At 34.9% G+C, this 21882-nt stretch overlaps 1 protein-coding gene across 1 annotated transcript in view; it reads left to right on the forward strand.

Moving 5' to 3' along the window:
• Positions 1 to 7495: 7495 nt before the first annotated feature.
• Positions 7496 to 21882, forward strand: part of LOC110092613 (protein argonaute 16) — a 56124-nt gene continuing 41737 nt past the window's right edge. Inside the window, exon 1 of the mRNA XM_020817250.2 lies at positions 7496 to 7728. The gene's annotated coding sequence lies outside the window, so the exon portion shown is untranslated. The remainder of the gene's footprint in view (positions 7729 to 21882) is intronic.

Below are 21882 nucleotides of genomic sequence, written 5' to 3' on the forward strand. Positions count from 1 at the left end.
GCTCAAGGCATGGCTTGGAATGTTTTAAATGCATCAAATAGGGTGAATTTGACCTAATCAAGACAGGTTTGACAAAAACAAGGCTTAGGTATACCAAGCCATGAGTTGACATGATCAAGTTGGTCAATTAGACTCAAGTATATGAGGGGTTGAGCCAAGGATAGATTGGAATTTATTTGAATTTAAATGAGGGCCATTTGGCCAAGGTGGTCAACCTAGGTTGACCCATGGCTAAAGTCTGGGCTCAATAGACTTGGTTTGACCCCCTAAACCCAAGAGAGGTGGGGGATTGAGCCAAGAAAGCTTTGGAATTGATTTGAATTAAATGAAGGGGATTTGGGTCAATTGGGTCAACCTAGTTTGACCTGGTCAACCAAGTTGACCCTAGGCTTGAGTTTGGGCTCCACATACCTGGTTTGACCCACACTGTCTAATGGGAAAGGTCTTAGGGTATGGCTTGGTCAATTTTACCATGTCAACCCCTTTGACCTAGGGTTTGATGAAAAATATGGTCAACACACTCACTACCCAAAAATAAAGTGCCTCTCTTCTTCACATAATCAATCTGAGTTATATACTGACTCACCCAGTCCATGCTCAAAATAATCTCAAAATTAGAGATAAGTAACAATATTAGACCAGATCCCTATTTTCTACTAGACATATCTATTTTATAAAAATACACTCTATCGACTACCATACCATCCCCAATGATAAAATAATAAATAAAAGAAGAAGGAAACAGTAAGAAAGGAAAACATAATGAATAAAAATACTTATCATAAATAAATAAATAATTGGCTATAAAATTGAATAAGATTTGATATAGCATATAAAAAATATAAGTTATACATGTGACCAAATATGGAATGCCTATGGCCTTATGCTAATTCAAAATGCACACATGTCCCTGAACTAGAGCTGGAGCAATAGAATAACTAAGTTCTCTTTGATCACTCACAAAAGGCATCCTTGTCATAGAAGCAAATGTTGATTCTGTATAGTTGTAAAACCTAATATATTGTCCCAAGGCTAATCAAGAGGGAGGTGAATTGGTAATTTTAAAAATTTATCTTGAATTTTTAATAAAAAAACCATTTTGAAATATTATAGCAATTTGATTTTAAAGTAAATTAAGCTTTTCAACCACAGTAAAACAAATTGCATAAAATAAATGCAAAAAATTAAAAGACACAAAGATTTATAGTGGTTCGGTCAAATACAACCTACATCCACTCCCTGAAGAATCCCTCTTTAGGTATTACACTATTACCAAAATGACTCTCCTTTTACCCCCACAACAAGGCAGAGAAGCCTTTACAAATCCTCTCTTCCACCAATCCCCGGTGCGGTAGAGAACCGTCGTCTATTCACACTCTCCAAGTGTCGACAGAGAATCATCATCTGTTCACACTCTCAAAGTGTCGGCAGAGAACCATCGTCTATTCACACTCTCATAGTGTCGGCAGAGAACTGTCATCCTTTTACACCCTCCATGTGTCGACAGAGTACCGTAGTCTATTCATACTCTCCAAGTGTCGGCAGAGTATCAGATATTCTTCAAAGATCTTCACACGAGCAACTACAAAGAAGAAAATAATAGTGATCACTAAAAATATAAAGAGGTCATTATCTTTGAGTAACCTTGTGAACCCTTCACACTCTACTTGCAAGAAATCTCTCTCAAATACTCTCCCACACTCTCTCTTTCACTTGCTCTAGAAAAATCACGAATAACAACACATTTTCATGTCACTTTTAAAGGATCTTTTATATAAAAGACATGAAAGTCCAGTAAACTGAAATTTTCAATTTGAGCGAGTACGTTCATACAATACAATCGAAAGTTCGTATGTACGAATAGTTCAAAAACTATTGCGTGTGAACCTTTTGTGAATCTGTACGAAATGACTTCGTACACGATGATCATCAAGTATGAATCCGGTTTGTACTATATAAACCATTAAAAAAAAAATCATCTTCATTGGGACGAAGAGGGACCCCACATTTTTGTACTCTGGATGGTGTATGTACGATGATGACATCGTACATTACGATCAATTCTGAAAATTTTAGAATTCATCGGGACGAAAAGGGACCCGTCCAGTTCATACTTTGGACGGCATACGTACGATGACGACATCGTATTGTACAGTCAGTTCAAAAAATTTTAGAGTTCGTCTGGATGAAAAGGGACCTCTCACATTTTCATACTCTAGACGGCGTATGTATGACGGAAGCTTCGTGCAGTATAATCCGTACTTTAAAAAAAATTTACCTACAGTTCGTTTGACTGCTCGAAGGGGAAAATAACTGAACAAAATCGTCCCGTATGAAATGACTTCGTATAGTACGATTAGTTTAAAAAAAATGCAATTTTTAACACTCCCTCAGTATGTGTGTGCACAGTTACTCAATTACAATCACACTCTCTCAAACTCAATAAAATGAAAAATACATACTTCTTTTATAATAAACTCTAATCTGATCCGATTTGAAGTTTTCAATAATCTGGAGTATAATTTCATTGAAATATTAGTACACACATACAACAAAATAATACATCCAAAATATGTTAGGAGAAATTATAATCAAAACAATAATATTTGGCAATCACAAAAAATATACATGTTGCAAGAATATCAACAATCGAAAGACTAAGTTGCAACTATCTAAACCCCAAAACCACTACATCTGATATATGATCTCTCGATAAACATACGAGATGGAATTATCCTCGGTCTCCCTATCAATATAATCGAACTCTTACTCCTAGGATCAAAATGTCAGTCAAGTCGTACCTATGGACACTCATATACCTCATGCTCAATCTAACTACATTGAAAGCACTAAACTATCATCCTATATCAATGACCTAAGTGTCTCCTACCACAACTCAGACAAACATGTGTCCCACTCATAAGACCTCAAGAATTTTTAATATTGCCACCACCATGAGTTAAAAATAGATGATTTTCCTCTCTTAGTCTCCATAATCGAACCTGGTCCTCTTCCCAAAGAAGCTACTACCAGAAGCCTCATCATTAAACCTCTTCATGCTAGCAACCTAGCGCTGACGAGTAGTTGATAAATCATTCTCAATCAGATGAGCCCTCTCTACTTAATCAGAGAAATAAGAAATATGAAATGATACCAATGTATGCATCAAATTATCATAGAGCCCTCTTAGAAACCTGTAACACTTTTTCCTCGAAAGTGTTAATCAACTGCAAAATGTAATTGGCTAGGGTAGTGAACTTTGCCTCATATTGTATAATTAATCTACTCCTCTGAACTAATCTTAAAAAATTCTTATGCATCTACTATCGTGTAGAAGAGGTACAAACCCCCATTTAAAACCATATGTAAACTCCTCTCAACTAATTAGGAAATTTAACATTCCCTAGAACTTTTCCTTTTATTGGCCCATCCATCAGCTCTCAACCTCTCCATCTAAAAAAAATATAGTCAGAGGCATCTTCCTCTAAAGAGGACACTGCATCTCATCATAAGTCTTCTCTAAATTTATAAGCCAGTCCATTGCTGCTCTGGGCTCATCAACTCCCTCAAATCTTAGAGGTTTTAATCTCAAAAATATTTGTAAATGTATATTTACATCACTGGATTGAATATAAGAGATCGTGTTATGGGCCTCGCCCATCAGCTATGCCTAGACTAGCAAACTAAGAAATTGAATTAGAAATGACAACATGAATGGTACTCTACACTAGCAATGCCTAGCTGGGAATTTTCCCATCACAAATATTGGGATTTTATGGTTCCATCAGATAATCACACAGAACACACGAGTAAACCAAACAAGCACATGAAAATAAAATAAAATAAATGTCCTAACACTACCCAAAACTATAACACTTAACTACATATTAATTCTTATAGCTCTATTTATAATTAATCACCCAAAATTATTATTCTGATACCAAAAGGGACTATTACAACTCAACCTAATATGACTCAAAGACATAACTTGTCATATTGTGTTGAGTAGTGACAAACCAAGTCCAATAAATAAGCTTATCCATAATATTTTTCTATTTTATTCAATCATATATATATATATATATATACACACACACACACACACACACACACACTACAACACGTGGCAATAGACTAAAAATAAAACATAGTAGAGAATAATCATGACTGTACAAAATTAGAAAATAAAAACTTATACCTAAAAAACCTAAAAGATCATATCTTGGATCTCCAGCTCCTCAATTGGCTCCTTACCCTTTCCCTAACCTAAGTAGAATTCAAAATATGTGTGAGCCAACATAGCTTAGCAGGTCACACCCACCGATTTAAAATTTTAATAATTAATGCGTTGTGCATGTAACTAAATTTAAAAGCAGTTATTAATATGCTACTAACTGATTAGAGTAATGTTAGTAAATAATATAGATTAAATAGACTTTGCACTATAAATAAATAAATAAGTACTTCATATATCAAAATAGAAAATAACAAATTTTCCTTAGGCCATTATGCCTCCCATCAGAAACATATATCATAATTTTGACCCTTATGACTCTCTATACTAAAATATCAAAAAATATACCCTTATGACTAACAAATACACAACACATTAGTTACTAAAAAAATTAGATCTGTATGACTCTCTATGCATTCAACACAACAGAACTTCCTCTAATATTTTATTTCTTTAGAATCACACATTTCAAGTAGATAAGCACATATATATAATTCTATTTTAATTAAAATAAATAGAAATAAGCAAATTATAGAAATTTCCAAAATATACTGTTGGTAAATAATAGATTCAACAATTGAGAAGAATTTTAGGTTTTAAGAATTTCACCATATTACTATATATCGATTAAACACTATTTTGAGGCTTTAAATAATCTAAAACATTTTTTTAAGATCATAATCATTTTTCAATTCATAAAATAAGATCACACTTTTTTATTTACTTGTTTTGTTTTTAAAGAAAAATATTAAAATACTATGAATAATCATATCTATAATTTACAAAAAGTTACACGGTGAAAGTTTAATTTATATAAAACTATCCATATTTCTACACTATGAAATCATTATTTTAATTAGAAAAAATATCAAAACTTTATATTTTTGAAAACTAAGATAGAATATAACCTACATTATTCCGGACAACTTCTCAAACTAGACTAACATTAGAAAATAGATATAAGCAACCAAAAATCAATTCTCTCTATACAATTTCTCTCTCTCTAAACCAACTGGGGGGGGGGGGTAAATTTGGTTTTTGCCAAATGAGAAAATAGTATAAATGAATATTTTTATAAAATTTTGACCAGATGTTGTAATGCCCCCTTTATTTTTTTGAAAAAAAAAAAGAGCTCAATCCCATAGAACCACTTGCGTTGGCATAATAGCATTCCCAATGAAAAAAAATTAGATTTTTTATTCATGCACACAAAACTCTCAGGACATGCTTCAGAATTATTTTAGACATTAACATGTATACAAAGAACACTCATGGACACATGCAAGAGGTAGATGTGCAGAAATTTTATTACATTACTCTTACCACATCAAGTTAAAATGGGTGCAACGACATATCATTTTATGTTTGAAACTAATTTGAACAAGGTTCAAACAAGATCCATATCATTTTGGTCCATTAATTAAATATTCCAAACATGTTTGAAACTAATTTGAATAAGATTCAAATCATTCACACCATTAGTTGACATATTTCTTGGTTTACTCTTGATACATTATTAAAAGATTTCTTAATCGGGCATGAATCTCGAGGCAAAGTTGAATCAGAAACTTCAAAAATTAATTTCGGGACCATTCAAACTCTGATTTTAGCAAACTTATAGTCGAACTAAACATCTCAAAAAACAAACCCAACATCACCAAATTCGATCCAATCTGAGCCCAAATGGGTCCGAAGCACATTTAGAGGGTTCAAATCATAAACTGGATAACCAAATAACATCCAAATGGGACATGCTTATAGTGAATTTGAGCGTCTCTACAAGACAAATCAAATAAGCCTGACCACCCGGTATCACCCAACTATGGTCTTTTTGACCTTCGTCGCCAGCCTACTACGGTCATTTTGACCACTGTCACTAGACAACTTTTTTTCAAACCTATATCACCCATCGACTATGGTCTATCTTACCAACATCTCCAAACTGCGATCTCTTCGATCACTATCACCTGACTAAAGTCTTTTCGACCTCCGTCGCTCATCTACTACGGTCCTTCCAACCACCATCACTCGACTACAGTCTTTCTGACCTCTATCGCTCGACTACAGTCTTTATTACCATCGTCGCCCACTGATTATGCTCCTTCAAGCCTCTATCACCAGAAAATGGTATTTCTGCCCATTGTCGCCCACTGATTATGGTCCTTCTGACCTCCATTACTTGACTACAGTATTTGCAACCTCCATCATCCAAATACGGTTCTTCCGATCAACTCCACCCGACTAAGGTCTTTCTTACCACTATCGCCCGCAGACTACAGTCCTTCCGACCTCCATCGATGGATAATGATCATTCTAACCATTGTCGCCAATTGATTATGGTCCTTTTAACCTGCATCGCTAGACAACAATCTTTGTAACCATTATCACCCATCAACTAGAATCCTTCTGACCTCTATCACGGGACAACAATCTTTCTGACCATCATTGCCCGTCGACCACGATCTTTCTGTCCTTCATTACCTGACTACGATCATTTTTACCTATGTCATCCAATTATGGTCATTCCGACCACATTTGCCCAAGTAAGTTCTTTCTGACCTCTATTGCTAGATAACAGTCTTTCTAACCATCGTCGTCCATCGACTATGATCCTTCTAGCTTTTGTCGTCAGACAATGGACTTTCGGACTTCTATTTCTCGTCAACTATGGTCATTCTGACCTTCGACTCCAAATAATGGTCTTTTTGATCTCCATCATTGGCCTACTACAGTCCTTCTGACCACCATCATTGAAAAATGGTATTTCTGACCACTGTCACCACCTGAATACGGTCCTTCCGACCTCTTTTCAGTCAATTATGGTCTTTCTAACCTCCGTCGTCCAATTACACTCCTTCCTACCACCTTCACATGACTAAGGTCTTTTCGATCTTTATAATCCTTCCGAACTCCGTCGTTAGACAATAGTATTTTTAACCATTGTTAGTCGCTGACCACTATCCTTCCAACCTCTGTTGCCAGACAATGATCTTTTTTACCTCCATCGCTCGTCGACTATGATTCTTACGGCCTCTGTCACAGATAGCGGCCTTTCTGACCTCTGTCGCTCGCCCATTATGGTTCTTTTAATCTCTATCGTCAAACAACGCTCTTTTAAACATTGAGCTATATTTGAACAAATAAAAGTATAAAAAATATTTATTCAAATTTTTTAAGTTTAGATCAATTAAGATAAATTCTCTAAACTTTCAACTAACAGATAAAAAATGAGATGCTTGTATAGTTGTATATATCAGTTTTTTTTAGTACTTCAACCAAAACAAACAGCCCTAGGAGGAGAGTTCGTGAGATTTCGTCAGATTTCACTTCCCTCGCTTCTCTCGCTTCTCTCGCTTCGCGCCACTTTTTTCGAGAATAGAATCCGAGCCCAAGTGAGAGAATAAAACCCCCAGCCCGGAGGCGGAGTCTGGGAGTGAGAAAGGAAGGCCCGATCTGGAAGGCGAAGCATCGCATACTGCCTTTAGAACTTCCAGGTATTCAGCATTCAAAACTTCTGTAGTTTGCTATTTTTAGCTTGTACTTTTGGGATCCGCTACCTTGGGAGTTTATTCTTGTTTTTCTTCTGATCTTATACTATTTTGAGGGCTTTGTTTGGAATTTTTATTTATGAGGAATTACAGTCTTATTTTTCTTTTCGACCTATCAATTTTTCTAAGCTCGCATGGTTGCTGTTTGCAAGCGAGGGTTTTATATCCTGAATTGTTCTTTTCGGGAATGGGGTTAGAATCAGGAGAAATTAGTCATCAAATTCATCGGGACTGTGAGTGTATACACATATTAATTTGAAAATTTATGTGTACAAATGTGCACACAGTATGTACACTTATATATCCGAATTGTTCCCATCCGGATTTCGCACAGTATAATTTCTCTACAAATAGGGCCTAGTTTGTTTTTGCCGGGATGGTCATATATCCCTCTTTGGGCCTGTTTGGATACAACTAGGATTTAATTTAAGTAGGATTTTGTGAATTTTTAAATTCAGATTTACTAAAATCTGAGAATGTTAAATTTTGAAAATTGTTTGGAAATATTATTCAGATTTTAAGTATGATATTTATATTTTAAATGTGAGTTATTTATTAATTTAGTTAATATTAATAAATTATAATTATAAATAATATAATTAAAAATTAATTTAATTATCTAATAATTTAGCTAATGATTTAAATACTAATTATCAAATTATTTATTTAGATGTTATCTTAATAAAAAGTTAATGCTAATAATTATTATTATTTTAATATAATTAATTATTTTACGTATCATATAAAAATTAATCATTTAAAGTATTTAACTACTATTTAATATGTTTTGATTATTAATTATATTAATAATTATTTAATTAATTAGTAAAATATTTTGTTACTAACTAAATTTTTAAATTAATATTTATATTTTAATTATCTAATTATTTATTTATATTTCAAAATATAACCTATTGAATTTAGCTTGAGTTGTGTGGAGAAGCGCGGTTGGTAACCCCAAACCTACGCTGTTCACAACCCATGCTTGGTTCCTCTCTCAAGCGGCGGGGGGTTGATGCTAGGCTCACCGACAGCAGGTAGATACCCCGTTCCAAAAAATATAAAATTCAAACTATATGATTAATTATTTTAATATTCTTTGGCCACTTTTTCGCTCTCCATTTTTTCGTTGCTGTCGTGTGAAGTGGTGTTCTGAAAGTGTCTCTTTGAGCTTCTCTACCTCCGACGGCGTTGTTGATATTCTGATTCGCGTGAAGTGTATTTCTAAAAGTGTTGCTTTGAGCTTTCTCCACCTCCGACGACGTTGCTTTTCGGCTTCGCGTGAAGCTTCTCCGCCTCTGATGATTACGTTGTTGCTGTCGGATAGGAAGTCGCAACGGGAGCTCACTGCGAAGTAATGATATTTCTTCCTCTTTGCTTGTTTCTTGGCTAAATCCGCCAAAATGTCGGATTTGTGAAATCCGGGAATTTAGGGAAAAAGTGCTGAAAATGTCGTGAAGTAGATCTAGACTTACCTTGAGATTTAACTTTGCGTTTTTTTGGTGTTTGGCAGGATTTAGCTCAAATCTTGTCTAAATCCGGCCTAAATCCTGCTCCCAAACAGACCCTTTAAAAGCTTCATCTAAGATAATTAATGTTGTCCTAAATGATGAATTTTTTTTATCAAATTTGATGCTGAACTGATTAAGAAATCAAAGGTCCGCTTTGTATTTGGATATATATAATGTTTCAAATAGTTTTCAAAATGGAATTTACCTTGAAGGTTACTGTTCTAATTTCTGTATTGTTGCCACACCTTGGAAGGTAGTAAACCTCGATAACTGGGACATCCTGAATTAACTTAATTATGGCATAACCCAGGAGTTTGTATTAAGTAAGATAATTTTTTTTTTGCTTAAATAGAGGAATCCACAACTAACAATAATTAAGAATGATAACACGAGCATTGAGATATAGTTTCTTTTGTGAAAGTGAAACCACCACAAGCTATTTAAAAAAAAATAAAAAACGAGCTTTTCAAGACAGAAATTTGAAGGAAATACTAATACAAAGGCATCTAATGCCTTCCTCCACCGAATGTTTGATGAGTTGCACCTATGGAGGTGGTCTCATTGATCAAACTGGTTGAATCTGCATTAATATCAACAAGTGAGCTTGCAAAGCAAACACAAAAGGATAACTCCTACTTTTTAAGGTTTAAATGAAATGTAGGGACTAGGGGTCTTTGAAAAATTTCATCTCAATAAGAAGATTTATTGCGTACAAGATATTAAATAATCTTTAACAACTTCAATCCTTATAGAAATTAGCTTCCAAAAATATTTTATCATCATGATCCATAACATTTACGAAATAGGCCAAATATTCAAAAACATAATCTCCATCCTTCCACTTGTTATTAAAGAAATTCAAAAAAGATTCCTTTTAAATATTGCACTGATCTGTCAAAAGAAAGACCATTACCAACTCCAAAATTGAGAAGATAGGGTGGTTTACTATTAAAGCTTCATGTAGATTCAGCCTAACATGATGGAAGATCTCACATCCGACCCGGACGTGTTAGTTTTTTGATAAACTATTTCATTAGCGTGAAACATTTATGTGTCATAAAGTTTGCATACATGGTGATTTATCAATCTTCATATACATATGCAAAAGCATGTAACTACTGATGAACTATTAATGATATTCAATTAGGAGACCCATCCATAAGCAAGGCCATCTAATGTTAGAGAGTGAATCAAAAGAGTATCGAAGTTGGGCTAGATACATTAATTGTTAAAATCATTTTCAATTTAAAAACTGAAATTTATTGATGATAGCTAATTGCTCGATATTTTTCCATTTATTGGTGAGTGCTAAGTGCTAACTAGGCAATTATTCAAATAATGGTAAATCTTTGCTTTATTCTTGTTCTTTGATTAACCTGATTTTTATGTAGCATAATCTACTAATTCAGGTTCCATTAATTATTTTTCTCTAGCAGTCTATCTTCACTCCAACTTAATAGAGTTCTATACTTTTTATCATATAATGCCTTAGAGCGAGCTATTTGAATACTAGATTGATAATAATTGTTGTAAGCAAATTAGATCATTGAAATGTAATCTTCCTTGCTATCACCAAAATCCAATACATATAATCTTAATAATTTTCTTAAACTTGAATAATTCTTTCATATTGGCTATTAGTCCATAGATGAAGAAACTATACTAAGATGTAATATTATTCCCAAATTTTGTGAATGCTATTGCCTAATTTAGAAGTAAAATTATCTATCTCTGTCAGATACTATCACTTTCAAAATATCATGTAATATGATAATTTCTTTTATATATGGTATTTTTAATTTCTCCATTGAATTTATTTGCTTGATAGACATAAAGTGAGCATGCTTGGTTAATTTGTCAATTATCATCCAAATATAATTATAACCTTGTATAGATTCGGAAAATCCTGAAATCCATTGTGATTTCTTCCCACTTCATTTGGGATTTGTAATGTTTGTAATGGCCCACTTAGTCTTTGATGTTTACCATTATAATTTGATAGATTTTATGTTTGGCTATATACTCACCTATTTCCTTTTTCATGCTTGGCTACCAAAGTAATGACTTCAAATTCTTTTTCAATTTTGTACTTTCTAGATGAATGCTAAATATCTTGCCTCAATTCAGCATCACTCGGTACCCATAGACATAGCTTAGTTTTTAATGGTCTTCATTAACAGTGGTATCTTGCCTCTTTCTTAAATGAATTGCTTATTAGCTTTTGATATTGATTGCTAGCTTTCTCAGCTTCATTGATTCTATCTATTCAAGTTAGTTTCACAATCATTTGATGTGACACATCAACATCATTAAATTTTTTTATCTCTAATTACAAAACTTCCATTTCTTTAATTAATCCAAACTCTTGAGTAATCATCAAATTTTCCATACTTGTGGATTTTCGACTTAAGGCATCAATTACTACATTTGCTTTTTAGTGGCTATATTGAATATTAAGATCATAGTTTTTGATGATCTTCTGATAAGGACATCCATAGGAGATTTCGGCACACATACCATCGGAGGGGTCGTCGAGCGACGGCCTTGATTCATAGTCTTTATTTTTTGATATTTTATTTTATTCATGTCATTTATATTTCATGTTTTCCATTTGTACCCCTATGAGGGAGTTAGTGCTTGTTGTAGCCCAAGGGCAATGTCGTCTCTATGCTTTTTATTTTCGGTTGGCCTATATATAGGCTTAGTCATTGTATTTGAGTTAGTTTTGGATGAAATGAAAATTTGCTTTATGTTCTCTTTGTGAGTTCATCTCTCTCTCAAATCTCTTAGTGAGTTTTGGGAAGAGCTAGATCTCTTTGTGAGTTCTAAACCTTCTTCCCCATTGTCTTTGTGATCAATTAGTGTGAGAAATCAAGGTGAATCCGTCCGTGATTTTTCTCGTTCTTAAGCTTCCTTCCCATGACCCTCTCTACCAAGCATCCCCGCCGCCCATCCCTGTCAAACTGCCGGCCACCAGCAGCCCAGCCACCCGCAGGCCTGCAGTCCTTGCCGTCGCCTCCCCCCTAACCTGCCCAGACCGCCGGCCACCAGGCCGCCGCCTCCCGCCGGCCCTCCACCCGTCGCCTCCCCCCTAACCCGCCGCCTCCCTCCATGGGGTTTGAAATTTGAAATTTCAAATCTCCCCATGAGACGTAATTAACTTTCCTAAATTAAATCCCTGATTTTTGGCAATCTTCCTTATTGTATTTCCATCCAATTTTGAAATTCAAATCAATTCAATTGAGTGCCATGCATTAGGTAACTTTTCATCTTAATTGAAACCTGAAATTTCCGTTCAGGTTTTGATTAAAATCTGTGATTAATTATGGGCCCCATTTGAGTTAATACCAAGTCTCTCTCTCTCTCCCTAGGGCCGACCACCTCTCCCTTATTGTTTTCTATTTAATTTCCACATCACCACCTCTTAATTACCTCCTAAATACCTCCCCTCTCTAACGTGATTTCAGTTTATTTCAGATTTCAAATCTGAGCTTTGAAATCAAGTTTTCCCTCTCTCCTCTAAATTAGAATATGAAATTAGATTTCAGCTTTCTTTCCTCCCACTAAATATCATCTCTTTTCCTTCTCACCTCCACCTCCCCAAGATCGGCCACCTCCTTTTCCTCTCGGGTACTCCTTCAACCCTAGGCGAGGATGCATGGCAGATCCTGAGCTTGAAGGCGGACTTGTGTTTGACGTCTACGGGAATATTCACATACTTTGATCCCCATTCTTTGACGTGGGCTTTGACCACGACGACGACACAGTTGGAGGTTACTTGGATCGAATCCTCCCCACCCTTGTGCCCGTCATCGACGGACAATTTGCAGATTACGAGTGGATCATCGAAGGTCATCATTCCTTGCCACCTCCACATCTTACGCCTCCCTCTCCACCTCTACGGATCGCCGGTGCCGTCTATCTCAGAGTGATCTCGTTTCTTGTGTGGTTCTTCTTCCTCCGACAACCCTAGACGTAGAAGAGTGATCTTAAGCCTCAAGGTGAGACAATCGCTTTGTTAACCGCCGGATTCTAGTTGGCTATTCTTTTTCATTACTTGTGATTGAGGTTGTTATTTTATAGATCTTGCAAACTTAGTTGTAACGACTTGCCTAGACTTTGTTAATTTCTAAGATCTTTTTTGAATTGTCAAATTTGAGAAGTATTAAATTGTATTATCATTACTCTAACAAAATTTTATTAATATCTAAGAAACAATTCCTGGTTTCACATCATCTTCTTTGCCTTAAATTTAAAAGTTGTATTTCAAATTTTTGATATTCAATAAATATTCATATTTTGCCCCATATAAATAGTGTTTTTAAATCTTTAAGGCAAATTCTATTGTTGCCAATTTTAAATCATGGATTGGATAATTTCTCTCATGTGATTTTGATTCTCAATAATTTATAAGCAATTATCTTATCATTTGCATTAAGGCACACTTTAATCCTTTTTAGTGATGCATTATTGTAGATTTGAAATCCTCTATTCTTGATGGGTCGGTCAATACTAGTGTAATATTTAGGTGCCTTTTTAATTCTTGAAAATTATTCTTACATTCTTCTATCCATTCAAACTTACGATCTTTTCTTGTTAGTTTGGACAATAATATAGCTATTTGTGAAAAGTTTTTAACAAATCTCCGATAATCTCTTGCCAAGCCCAAAAAACTATAACCTTTCATAACATTTTTTGGCATTGACCATTCTTGCATTGCTTTCATCTTATGTAGATCTATTAAGATTCTTTCACTATTGATTATATGCCCAAATAATGAAACACTTCTTATCCAGAACGAATGCTTTGAAAATTTTGTATATATTATTCCTGTACAATACTGATGCTATCCCAAATGTTCAACATGATCTTCACCGGTCTTAAAAAATATCTAAGATACCGTTAATGAATAAAATTATAAATTGATTTATATATGTTTGGAAATTAGATTCATCAAATTCATAAAAATTGTTGGTGTGTTCCTTAACTTGAATGACATTATTAAAAGCTCATAATGATTGTATCTAGTTTGAAAATCTATATTTGCAATGCCTATTTCCCTAACTCAAACTTGATAAGTTCCTAATCTTAAATGAATTCCAAAGGACACATTAGTACTCTTTAATGGACTAAACACATCATCAATCTATGATAATGGGTATTTATTTATTTATTTTTTATTATCATTTTATTCGATTTTCGATAATTGATATATAACCTTGTAGGTCCATCAAGCATGGTGCATTTCAAGGCGAATTACTTGGTCGGATGAATTTTTATCCATTAATTCTTGCAATTTCCCTTTTTAATTCTTGCTGCTCTTTTAGAGCCATTTTTTATGGGAATCGACATATATTTGATGTGTCATGTTGCAACTTAATTTCAAATTCCACTTCTCTTTCATGTGGCAATCTTAGTTGCTCCTTTGGGAACACCTCATGTAATTCTACTGCAACTGGAATATTTGCATTCTCGACCATCTTTATTCAATACTTTAATTTTGGCTAGAAGAAAGAACACATACTAGCCATTTCTCAATCATTTACTAACTTTTAATGCACTAAGGAGTACACCACAATCTTATTACAAAAAAAGTATGCTTTCCGGTTGGACATATTAAATCTTACTCTTTTTTTATAATATTCAATTGTAGTAAAATGTTTAATTAATTCATTCCCCTAATTGAAATCAGAAACCATCATAGTTGGCCTAAATGACCATCCATTCATTTCTTCTAGCATATTTATTTGTAAGTATCTATATTCTTACCTTCTAGTGCAATTGGATGATCATGCTATATATAGGTCCTAAATTATTCTAAAGTAACTATCCCCTTAATTTGATTGTCTTATAGCTTTGTAATAATCATATAAGAAAAAATCTAATTTCTAACTCCATTTTTATATCCAATTATACTTCTATTATAATTCACAATTCAAACCTTACTTTGATACCATTTTTGACACACCTTGTTGTTACCATCTTTTAGGTAAGCATGAGCAGCAGCAGCAGCAACAACAACAACAACAACAACAACAACAACAACAACAAGCCTTTATCCCACTACGTGGGGTCGGCTACATGAATCCTTTTTCTTTATTGTGTCCTATTAAAAGTCAAATTCTCGTTTAAATCTAATAAAGAAAGGCCATTCCTAATATTTTCTAACCAAGTCTTTTTAGGTCTACCATACCTTTCTTAACATAAGTCAAATCTAATACCTCTACTCTCCTAATCGGGTCATCGGAAGGCCGCCGTTTTATATGACCAAACCATCTAACGCGGCTCTCTCTAATCTTATCTTCCACTGGAGCTACTCCAACCTTTTCCCATATATGCTCATTTCGTATCCTATCTCTAAGGGTAAAGCCACTCATCCACCTGAGCATCCTCATCTCTGCCACACTTAACTTAGTATTATGCTTCTCTTTTAATGGCCAACATTCGGCACCATAAAGCATTGCAGGCCTCACTACCATCTTATAGAATTTTCCCTTAAGTTTGAGGGGTACATTTCTATCACATAACAAGCCCGATGCATTCCTCCACTTCAACCATCCAACTTGAATTATATTGATAATATCCTCATCAATTTCACCATCACTCTGAAAAATATATCCAAGATATCTAAAACATCTCCTCTTATTAACGACTTGATCGCCCAAAGTCACAATCCCCTCACTAGGACTATTACTGCTAAAATTACACTCCATATATTCCGTTTTAGATCTACTCAAGCGAAAACCTTTAGACTCTAAAGTTGACCTCCATAATTCAAGTTTACCTTCAACTCCCTCTCTAGTCTTATCAACAAGAAGAATATCATCAGCAAAAAGCATACACCAAGGTACATCATCTTGCAAATGTCTAGTGAGAACATCCATGACTAAAGCAAAAAGATAAGGGCTTAAGGCTGATCCTTGATGTAACCCAACCGAAATAGGAAAATACTTGGTCAAACCACCTTGTGTTTGAACACAAGTAATAGCTCCTGCATACATATCTTTAATGATTTGAATATAAGCATAATTTACTCCTTTCTTTTCAAGAACTCTCCATAGCACTTCTCTTGGAACTTTATCATATGCTTTTTCTAAATCAATAAATATCATATGTAGATCATCCTTATTTTCTCTATATTTCTCCATCAAACCTCTTAATAAATGTATGGCTTCCATAGTCGACCTACCCGACATGAATCCAAAGTGATTTTGAGAAGCATCAATATCACGCGGTAGCAGTTATAATTAATAAAAAAAATTAATTATAATTAACTAAATAATTATAATTAATCATTAATTAAATTATACTTAATTAATATGATTAATTGTAATTAATTATAAATACTAATAATTATAATTAAATTATAATATAACAAAATAAAAGAGTCCCTCTCTCCATCTCTCCTGTTTGCGGGATTCGGCTGAAGGAGCGTGTTAAGGGAAAAAGTTACATGCCTAGCTAGCGAGCTCCTATTCTTGCTTTAGATCAAAATGCGGAACTTCCGATCCACACAAGAAGGGAAGTGTCGTCGAAGGAGCGAAACCCAGCAGCCGTGAGGGGATCGGGTCGTGAGAGGGAGGTAGCTTCGGCAAGCAGAGAGGAGCAATCGGAGGAGGAGACGGTTTGGGGAGAAGAAAGGCTCGGTAAGGATGCTCCTCTCTCTTGCCTGCATGGAGTTTGGAAAAGGTGGAGAGGATGTCGGGATGGGTGCGAATGGAGCTAGGCAGTGGAAGAGGAAGACGGGAGGAGGTGTCGGCTAGAGGGGGAGATCGGAGCAATGACTGGGAAGAGAGGAGGGTCGTGTGTCGTCGCTTCCGATCGGAGGAGGAGGTCGGACGGAAGAGCAGAGGGAGGAGTTACGGGTCGGTGCGGTATTTAACGACGCGAGCGGTCGTTCGATCGAGCAACGTCGCAAGATTTCGGCAGATTTCACGGAGAAACGACGCAGACGCGCCGAACACAGGATTTGCGGAGGATTTCGGGCAGATTTCGGGGACTCAACGGTTTATAAGTATTTTTTTCTGTTTCCTTTGGGTTCATTTGTGAAGGTCAACAGAATTATGTTGGTCCAAATTAACCACTTTTATGGAGTGTAATTTTAGTAGTAATAGACCTAGTGAGGGGATTGTGACTTTGGGCGATCAAGTCATTAATAAGAGTACACTTTTAGATATCTTGGATCTATTGTTCAGAGTGATGGTGAAATAGATAGGGATATTATCAGCTGAATTCAAGTTGGATGGTTGAAGTGGAGGAATGCATCGGGCTTGGTATGTGATAGAAATGTACCCTCAAACTTAAGGGAAAATTATATAAGATGGTAGTGAGGCCTGCAATGCTTTATGGTGCCGAATGTTGGCCATTAAAAGAGAAGCATAATACATAATTTAGTGTGGAAGAGATGAGGATGCTCAGGTGGATGAGTGGCTTTACCCTTAGAGATAGGATACGAAATGAGCATATATGGGAAAAGGTTGGAGTAGCTCCAGTGGAAGATAAGATTAGAGAGAGCACACCTTAGATGGTTTGGTCACATAAACAGCGGCCTTCCGATGACTCGGTTAGGAAGAGTAGAGGTATTAGATTTGACTTATGTTAAGAAAGGTATGGTAGACCTAAAAAGACTTGGTTAGAAAATATTAGGAATGACCTTTCTTTATTAGATTTAAACGAGAATTTTGACTTTTAATAGGACACAATGGAAAAAAAGGATTTCATGTAGCCGACCCCACGTAGTGGGATAAAGGCTTGTTGTTTGTTGTTGTTGTTGTTGTTGGCTCATGCTTACCTAAAAGATGGTAACAACAAGGTGTGTCAAAAATGGTATCAAGTAAGGTTTGAATTGTGAATTATAATAGAAGTTAATTGGATATTAAAAATGGAGTTAGAAATTAGATTTTTTCTTATTGATTATTACAAAGCTATAAGACAATCAAATTAAGGGGATAGTTACTTTAGAATAATTTAGGACCTATATATAGCATGATCATCCAATTGCACTAGAAGGTAAAGAATATAGATACTTACAAATTAAATATGCTAGAAGAAATGAATGGATGGTCATTTAGCCAACTATGATGGTTTCTGATTTTATTAGGGAATGAATGAATTAATTAAACATTTTACTACAATTGGAATATTATAAAAAAAGAGTAAGATTTAATATGTCCAACCGGAAAGCATACTTTTTTTGTAATAAGATTGTGGTGTACTCCTTAGTGCATTAAAAGTTAGTAAATGATTGAGAAATGGCTATATGTGTTCTTTTTCTTCTAGCCAAAAATTAAAGTATTGATAAAGATGGTCGAGAATTGCAAATATTCCAGTTGCAGGTAGAATTACATGAGGTGTTCCAAGGAGCAACTAAGATTGCCACATGAAAGAGAAGTGGAAATTTTGAAATTTAAGTTTGCAACATGACCATAAAATATATGTCGATTCCCATAAAAAATGGCTCTAAAAGAGCAGCAAGAATTAAAAAGGGAAATTGCAAGAATTAATGGATAAAATTCATCCGACCAAGTAATTCGCCTTGAAATGCACCATGCTTGATGACCTACAAGGTTATATATCAATTATCGAAAATCGAATAAATGATAATAAAAAATAAATTAAATAAATACCACATTATCATAGATTGATGATGTGTTAGTCCATTAAAGAGTACTAATGTGTCCTTTGGAATTCATTTAAGATTAGGAACTTATCAAGTTGAGTTAGGGAATAGGCATTGCAATATAGATTTTCAACTAGATACAATCATTATGAGCTTTTAATAATGTCGTTCAAGTTAAGAACACACTCAACAATTTTTATTGAATTTGATGAATCTAATTTGCAAACATATATAAATCAATTTAATAATTTATTCATTAACGGTATCTAGATTTTTTTAAGACCGGTGAAGATCATGTTGAACTTTGGATAAGCATCATATTGTTCAGGAATAATCAATTATATACAAATTTTCAAAGCATTCGTTCTGGATAAGAAGTGTTCACTATTTGGGCATATAATCAATAGTGAAAGATCTTAAATGATCTACATAAATGTAAGCAATGCAAGAATGGTCAATGCCAAAAAATGTTATGAAGGTTATAGTTTTTTGGGCTTGGCAAGAGATTATCGGAGATTGGTTAAAAACTTTTCACAAATAGCTATACTATTGTCCAACTAACAAGAAAAGATCGTAAGTTTGATGGATAGAAGAATGTAAGAATAATTTTCAAGAATTAAAAAAGGCACCTTAAATATTACACTAGTATTGACCGACCATCAAGAATAGAGGATTTCAAAATCTACATATAATGCATCACTAAAAAGGATTAAAGTGTGACTTAATGCAAATGATAAGATAATTGCTTATAAATTATTGAGAATCAAATCACATGAGAGAAATTATCCAATCCATGATTTAAAATTGGAACAATAGAAATTTGCCTTAAAGATTTAAAAACACTAATTTTATGGGCAAAATATGAAATATTTATTGAATATCAAAAATTTGAAATCAAACTTTTTAAATTTAAGGCAGAGAAGATGATGTGAAACCAGGAATTGTTTCTTGATATTAATAAATTTTGTTAGAGTAATGATAATACAATTTAATACTTCTCAAATTTGACAATTCAAAAAAGATCTTAGAAGTTAACAAAGCCTAGGCAAGTCGTTACAACTAAGTTTTGCAAGATCTATAAAATAACAACCTCAATCACAAGTAATGAAAAAGATAGCCAACTAGAATCCGGCGGTTAACAAAGCGATTGCTCACCTTGAGGCTTAAGATCACTCTTCTACGTCTAGGGTTGGTCGGAGGAAGAAGAACCCACAACAAGAAACGAAGATCACTATGAGGTAGACTGCAACCGTGCGAATCCTAAAGGTGAGAGGAGGCGTAAGATGTGAGTGGCAAGAATGATGACCTCGATGATCCACTCGTAATTTGCAAATTTGCCGCCGTCGATGACGTTGCACAAGGGTGGGGAGGATTCGATTCCAATAACCTCCAACTGTGTCGTCCGTTGTGGTCAAAGCCCACGTCAAAGAATGGGGATCAAAGTATGTGAATATTCCCTTGTAGACGTGCAAACCACAAGTCCAGCCTTCAAGCTCAGCGATCTGCCATGCATCCTCGCCTACGGGTGAAGGAGTACCCGAGAGGAAAAGAGGTGGCCGATCTTTGAGGGAGGTGGGTGAGAGAGAAAGAAGATGAATATTTAGTGGAGGGAAAAAAGCTGAACATCTAATTCATATTCTATTTAGAGAAGAGGAAGACTTGATTTCAAACTCAGATTTTGAAATCTGAAATAAACTGAAATCACGTTAGAGAGGGGAAGGTATTTTAGGAGTAATTAAGAGTGTATGTGGCCAATTAAAGAAAACAATAAGGAGAGGTGTCCCGCGCCTTAGGGAGAGAGAGAGAACGTTGTATTAACTCAAAATGGCCCATAATTAATCAACAGATTTTAAATCAAAACGCTGAACGGAATTCTAGGTTTCAATTAAGATGAAAATTTACCTAATGCATGACACTCAATGAATTGAATTTGAATTTCAAAATTTGAATGGAAATACAATAAGGAAATGCCAAAATCAAGGGAATTTAATTAGGAAAGTTAATTTATGTCTCATTGGGGAGATTTTGAAAATTTCAAATTTCAAACCCCAATGGGAGGGAGGCCGAACGGCTAGAGGGGAGTGGGGGGCCAAGGTGGAGAACGGGTGGAGAGGCCGGCGTGATGGGCCTGGTTAGGGAGCGACAGCAAGGACTGCAGGCCGGCGACGTGCTGGGCTGCTGCTGGCCGCAGTTTGACAGGCGATGGCGGCGGAGTGCTTGGTAGAGAGGTCATGTGGAGGAAGCTTAAAGAACGAGAAAAATCCTTGCACGACAGAATTCGCCTTAATTTCTCACACTACATTATCACTAAAAGACAATAGGGGAAGAAGGTTTAGAACTTCACAAAGAGATCTAGCTCTTCCCCAAAACTCACTAAAGATTTTAGAGAGAGATGAACTCACAAAAATAACATAAGCAAATTTTGCATTTCATCCAAAACTAAACCAAAATACAATGACTAAGCCTAATATAGCGCCAAGCCGAAAATAAAAGCATAAAGACGACATTGCCTTGGGCTCAACAAGCACTAACTCCCTCATAAGGGGTACAAAATGGAAAACCATGAAATATAAATGACATGAATAAAATTTAAAATATCAAAAATAAAGACTATGAGATCAAGGTCGTCGCTACAAAACAAGTAAGTTGCCGAAATCTCCTATGATGTCCTTATCAGAAGGATCATGGGTTGACCAAAAACTTTATGATCTTAAATATTCAAATACCACTAAAAAAGGCAAATGTAGTAATGATGCCATTAAAGTCGAAAATCCACAAGTATGGAAATTTGATGATATACTCAAGATTTGATTAATATAAGAAATGGATGTTTTGTAATTAGAGATAAAAAATTTAATGATGTTATGTGTCACATTCCAAATTGATTGGTGAAACTAACTTGAATAGATAGAATCAATGAAGGCTCAGAAAGCCTAGCAATCAATATCAAAAGCTAATATACGCAATTCA

Source organism: Dendrobium catenatum, unplaced genomic scaffold (genome assembly GCF_001605985.2).
Source record: "Dendrobium catenatum unplaced genomic scaffold, ASM160598v2 original_scaffold_211366, whole genome shotgun sequence".
NCBI lineage: Eukaryota > Viridiplantae > Streptophyta > Magnoliopsida > Asparagales > Orchidaceae > Dendrobium > Dendrobium catenatum.